Here is a 6,476-nt window from a genome sequence, read left to right as displayed (position 1 = left end):
ATGCAGTGGGTCCTCAAAATGACATATAATGAAACTGATAAAAGCTCCATGAGTTTCCTGGTTGATAAAAAGACATAGACACGAATGGAAAGGTACTCACTCAGACCTGACCCACGATTGACCCTTGAGATAAAAGGGAATTGACCACCTTTCTCCCACAGAGCCACCAGTAGTTCACACCACCAGAAACGTGTCACCTTTGGGTTAACAGTGCAACTTCCTACAGATTAAGTCACTGGAGCTTTCTCATGGAAACGTACTACTGCACTTTTTGGGGACATGGAAGCTCACAGACCTCATCTCACATGTCTCTTTATATTCTTCTTGAATATTACATTTTCCCCTTTTGTAGTTTTAATTGCTAGTACTTCCTATGAATTGTTCCAATTAATTGCTGAACTCAAACCAAGGTTGTGCTAGAGGCAGCCAGCCATGAGGGACGCTGGGAACCCCTGCACTGGTGTCCTGAGAAAGTAGAACAAGCCCTCATGTTTGTAAACAGAGGTTAGAAGCTGGGGGGGGGGGGAGTTTTAGGGACTCTTAAACTTGGCACTAGTATCTGAAGTCTCAAGTCTATTTGGTAATCTAAAGGATAATGTTCTTTGTTTTAGTATTGGTTTGCTTGCCAAGTATGTGTACATTGTGTTTGGCCATTCACATTGTGCTTCCTACAATTGTTCTCAGACCGCTTTTCAGAGGCAGTAGATTGCACAAGAGGGCATTGACCATCCTTCTCCAGCCGAGCAACTGGTGGCTTTGAGTCGCCCTTAGGATTGCAGAACAGTTTCTTGCCTCTAGGCCACCAGAGTTTACTTCATCCCTAACATCAGTTATTAAGTAGTTGAGTGGTAAACAACTTTCACAAGTATGGAATCCAGAAGAAAAAGTTACCAAGCATCCAGCCTGATAAGGAGGCCTATTTCAGTTGTCCTTCTGGATTAAGGAGATATTTCCATTAAGAGATTATTAAAGAAACATTTATTTTAACTTAAACAAAACAGTCACTGACCCAGTTGAATTTTCCAGTAATCATAGTTGATAAAGCTATTACAGAGCCAGCATTATTCTAAGTGATTTAGATATACTGATTCATTCCATTCTCCCAACAACTCTGTGAGAGAACTGCTAAACTTATTCCAATTTTAGAAATGAGACTATTAAAACACAAAGAAGTTAAGTGGCATGGTCAAACAGCTAGTAAGTGGCAGATCCAAGATATGAACCCAGGAGTTTGATGACTGAGTTTGCTTCACAATAAAAATGCTTTTTTATATCATTAGCTTTTAAATGAATGATTATTATTTTTATTCTTTTGTGTGTCAAATTAAAATAATAAAAAATTTCAAGAGACACATTCCATCTGCTAACTTCTATAAGCTCTTACCTTCTAATTCTTGAAGGTCAGAGCTCCAAAAAAGCCAGTGTTTGCCAAAGCCTAGGGAAAGAGGATGAAGGTTTTATGTCACTAAGCACAAACCTATTTCAGCCTTTCTAGCTGTAACAATTTATGTTATTCATTTATCCAAGCAGCTTAAATGAATTTATAAATATTAACTAATAAATCCTCCTATATGTTCTCAAATGAGTTATTATTTAAAATACTGATGCCATAAAAACAGTTTATTATGTTTATTAGATGTTCCCAATGTTTTTTGGCTTCTGGCTCTATTTATACACCTCATAAAATGGTATAAATTTTTAGTTTATATTATACAAATGAACCCATAGAAATAAGTCATCATTTTTTCCTGCTTAAATGTGCACACTAATAGAAATTCACATAAAGGAGACCCAAGTACTTCATAAAACAGAAAGGAAATACATTGTAGTTAAGAGCTTAGTTGATTGATTCTATCAGTTGAAAAAGACAACACTGGAAATACACAAATGAATGAGGTGTGGAAGGTGATATCGTTACTACCCTATAAAGTCCCCCCATAGAAATGGAGCTCCCAGGCACAAGCAGAGCGAGGTGAGAAGCACACACTCTGAAATCCCAGTTTACACTGCGTTGAGATGGTCAACGTACCCAAAACCCGAAGGACTTTCTGTAAGAAGTATGGCAAGCATCAACTGCACAAAGTGACACAGAAGGGAAAGGATTCCCTGTATGCTCAAGGCAAGAGACGCCACAATCAGAAGCAGAGTGGCTATGGCGGGCAGACAAAGCCCATTTTCTGGAAGAAGACCAAAACCACAAAGAAGATTGTGCTGAGGCTTGAATGTGCTGAGCCTAACTGCAGGTCCAAGACGATGCTGGCCATTAAGAGATGCAAGCATTTTGAACTGGGAGGCGATAAGAAGAGAAAGGGCCAAGTGATCCAGTTCTAAACATTTTGGCTTTAATTAGAAATGATGTTGGTGCAATAGAAAACAGTACCTGCAGGAAAAGAAAATATTGATGTTTCTTCACTCAAAAAAAAGGAGCTTCCATACACTCTCACGTAATACATCATGCTTGTCTACCACTCCTAGTCAGACTTCATGCACCTTTCAACCCATCATTCCACTCCTCACCAGCTGCAAAACAACTAGTCATATTGCCTAAGGGCTTTTTAGGTGTTTGTCACCATAGGGTCCTCTCTATATTTGTCTGTTTTGTTTCTCCCAACATCACCAGATGTTTTCAGTCGCATCACACGAGTGTGAATGTTGTACAATGACCAAGGAAGATCAAAGAAGAACTGATAACTAAATTGCAGTGTTAGGGAAGAGCACTAAAAATATCATGGACTGCCAAAAGGACAAGCAAATCTGTCTTGGATGAGTTCAACTTTAGAAGCAAGAACGTAGACACTTCATCTCACATACTTTGACAATGGTATCAGGAGGGGCCAATCCCTAGAGAGTGACATCTTGTGTGGAAACAGGAAGTCATGCCCCCATGGGATACAGCAGTAATAAAAATTCAGCAGTAAACTAAAGTTTGACTAAACCATACCAATATTAAAGGTTGGTAAATCTCGTGCCAGCCACCCTGCTCATACGATTAACCCAAATTAATAATTAATCAGAGTAAAGTGCGGTTAAGAGTAGATAAACAATAAAGTTAAACTGGACCTAAGCTGTAAATGGCTAAAGATCTACCACCCTAAAATCTACTGCCTTAAATAATCTACAAAAGTGACTTTACTGCCACTCTGAGCCCACGTTGGCTAATACAAAAACTGTACTAGATACTCCTCGACTACTTAGCCCTAAACTTTGATAATTATTATTAACAAAATGACCCACAAGATAACTACATGCAAAAAGCAAGTCTCAAAGGACGTGGCAGTGCTTTATACCCCCCTAGAGGAGCCTGGTATATAATCGATAAACCCAGCCACCACTTGCTAAATCAGTCTCTGTATCGCCATCTTCTGCAGCCCCTTAAAAGGCTAATAGTAAGCTTAAACGCAATCACGAAGACCTAAGATCAAGGTGTAACCTCAGGGAAATAGATTGACACAGGGACTGCAACCATGGGCTGAAGCGCAGCAAAGCTTGTGAGGATAGTAGGAGTGGACAGGGTTTCTGTCATTCTGTTGCATATAGAGTCACCTTAAGACAGAGCAGACTTGACAGCACCTAGTAACATTATCATTAATTACAGTACACAAAAGTGTCTCTCAGAAGCTATTAATAGTAGCAGTTCCCTCTCTACTGCTGTTGAGTTTATTCCAACTGTTAGTGACACCCCTAACCCTATAAGATCCTTGAGGCTATAAATCTTTACTGGAGGAAACATCCATCTTTCTCCCATGGATTTTTGTCTTCTAAACAAAATGTTTATTACATGTTTGTTCCCTAGATGCAACAAGCAGATGCAATGCTGGAAGCTTTCATTCATCTATGCCAAGATAGTTAGAAGACCAAAATCTGGACAACCGACCCTAAGAGATCCATATACATGTCCCTAAAACAGGTGACCCAACAGAATATGTAAATTGTCAGACAACAGTGTTAGTATGTCACACACAAGGAACATTACGTTGAATGTAATTCAAAATGGCTGCAACAGTACATCTACAGGCAACCATCAGAAATCTGGGTTGGATCTGGAAGAGAGTGTGAAATTAGGGATATCATTGCAGATGCCAGATGGATTTTGGCTGAGAGATAAGATTACCAGGAAGATGTTTGCCTGTGTTTTATCAACTGTATCGAATGCGTTTGATACAATGTCATAGTAAATGATGGATAATATTGCCAAGAATGGTAATTCCAAAATACTTCACTGTGTTCATATGGAAGCTATACATATACCAAGCACCAAGAGGCAGTCATTTGAATAATAAGGATACTGTTGTTGTTGTTGTTGTTGTTAAGTGTCATCAAGTTGAAGGTCACTCATAGTGACCCTATGAACGGAAGACCTGGACACTTGTATAACTTTTATCCTTTCTCCAGGTTCATAAGGTTTCCGGAGGCAAGTTATTTTGGAAGTGGACGCCACTCCTGCTTCCAAGCTCATTTTAATTGGGGAGTTCCACCAAACACTGCCCACCATGTGGATACTACACAGTTTAAATATAAGAAAAGGTGTCATCAGGGTAGTATCCTTTCACCATGTTTATTCAGTCTATATTAGTCTGTATGCAGTGATGATAGATAGAGCAGAGATTGAGATTATTAACAATTTCAGATTATTCAGTTCACAATCGACACCCTTGGCACCAGCAGTGAGGAAATCAAAAGACAAATTGCATTGGAAAAATCTGCTCTCAGGGACCTCTCCAGAGTGCTAAAGAGCAACGATGTCAGTCAAGAGACTAAGGTGCACCTTTTCCAGGCCATGTTCTTTGCAATTATTTGCTGTGATCAGAAAGCTAGACAATAAAGATAACAGAAGACAAATTTATGCTTTTGAGTTGTGATGCTGGAGAAGAGTGTTGGATATACTATGGACTGTCAAATGAACAAACAGATCTGTCTTGGAGAGGGTGAAGCCAAGTTGTTCCATCTTACATACTTTTTTGCATGTTGTCAGAAGTGACCAGGCCTTGGAAAGAAACATCATACTTGGAAGCATGGAGGGACAGTACAAGAGAGGAAGACCCTCAATGAAATAGATTGACTCAGTGACTGGGGTAATGGGGGTAGCTATGTTGGAGACACTGAGACTGGCTCAGGATAGGGCGAGGTTCAGAGCTATTGTCCATTGGGTCTCTATGAGTCACAGGCAACTCAATGGCACATAACAACAACATGCAGAGCAAATAAACAGAGAAGTTAGACTAACTGAAAAAAAGAACACAGCATCAAGATTTGAGGAGAAATACTGAGTATTCCGTGGACTGCCAGGAAAAACAAAGGATGAAGGGCAACCAGAATGTTCCTAAGAGACAAGGGTGGTGAAACGTTTTCTTACAAATGTCGAGCACATTGTCGGGCAGAGCCAATCTTTGAAAAAAGACATCATGTTGGGAAAGGGAAAAGGTCAGAGAAAGAGAAGAAGATGCTCAGGGTGACGGATTGACATAGTGGATGTAACAATGGGCTTGAGGACGTCAGAGATCATGAGGATGGTGAAGGACAGAGAAAGGCAAGGACAGAGCAGGCTCTGATTTGTTGTTCATAGGGTCACAATGAGACCTCGTTGAGTTGCTAGCACCTAATATCAACAACATGAAATCCATGATACAGATAGGACAAAATTTTACTTGCTTAAAGAAGAGAAGACTTGCTCTTTCGCTTCGATCCGTGGTGCCGCCGACATGGGCAAGTGACGAGGGCTTCGTACCACCAGGAAGCTGCGCAGCCACCGGCGTGACCAGAAGTGGCATGATAAACAGTAAAAAAAGCCCACTTGGGCACAGCTTCGAAGGCCAACCCCTTTGGAGGCACATCTCATGCAAAGGGAATTGTGTTAGAAAAAGTGGGTGTTGAGGCCAAGCAGCCAAATTCTGCCATTAGAAAGTGTGTCAGAGTCCAGCTCATTAAGAACGGCAAGAAAATCACAGCCTTCGTGCCTAATGATGGATGCTTGAATTTTATTGAGGAAATCGATGAAGTTCTTGTTGCTGTATTTGGTCGCAAAGATCATGCTGTTGGTGACATTCCTGGAGTCCGCTTTAAGGTTGTCGAAGTGACCAATGTATCTCTTTTGGCCTTATAGAAAGGCAAGAAGCAACAGCCAAGATCTTAAAGTTTGATGAAAATGTCATACTAATAAATTTCTATATGCCAAAAAAGAGTTGAAATACTAGCTTAGTTAATCACATTGTTGAAGATCAAAGCCTTCAGCATACATTACTGCTCTACGTAAAAGACACAAAAACCTTCGCAACAAGACTTTTAAGCAACAGCATGATAAACAGAAAAGATTGAAGTTGTCAACGACTTCATGTTCTACTTTACAAATTCAGTTCCTAAATCAGTACCCATCTAGTTGAGAAATCAAATGATATGTTGCATTAGGCAAATCTGAAGACCTCCTTCAAGTGTTAGAAAGAGAAAAAATGTCCCCTTAAAGACTAAGGCATATCTGACTC

The 6,476-nt window shown here is 40.0% G+C and overlaps 2 pseudogenes; both read left to right on the top strand.

Moving 5' to 3' along the window:
• The first annotated feature begins 2,016 nt into the window (after positions 1-2,016).
• Positions 2,017-2,331, top strand: LOC102847378 (annotated as a pseudogene).
• Positions 2,332-5,699: 3,368 nt separating this feature from the next.
• On the top strand, positions 5,700-6,130 carry LOC102846977 (annotated as a pseudogene).
• Positions 6,131-6,476: the final 346 nt, after the last annotated feature.

The sequence above is a fragment of the Elephantulus edwardii genome, unplaced genomic scaffold (genome assembly GCF_000299155.1).
Source record: "Elephantulus edwardii isolate Elephantulus edwardi_28Jun2011 unplaced genomic scaffold, EleEdw1.0 scaffold00012, whole genome shotgun sequence".
NCBI classification, from domain to species: domain Eukaryota; kingdom Metazoa; phylum Chordata; class Mammalia; order Macroscelidea; family Macroscelididae; genus Elephantulus; species Elephantulus edwardii.
Note: the sequence above shows the minus strand (reverse complement) of the source record. Positions and strands in the feature narration are given on the sequence as shown.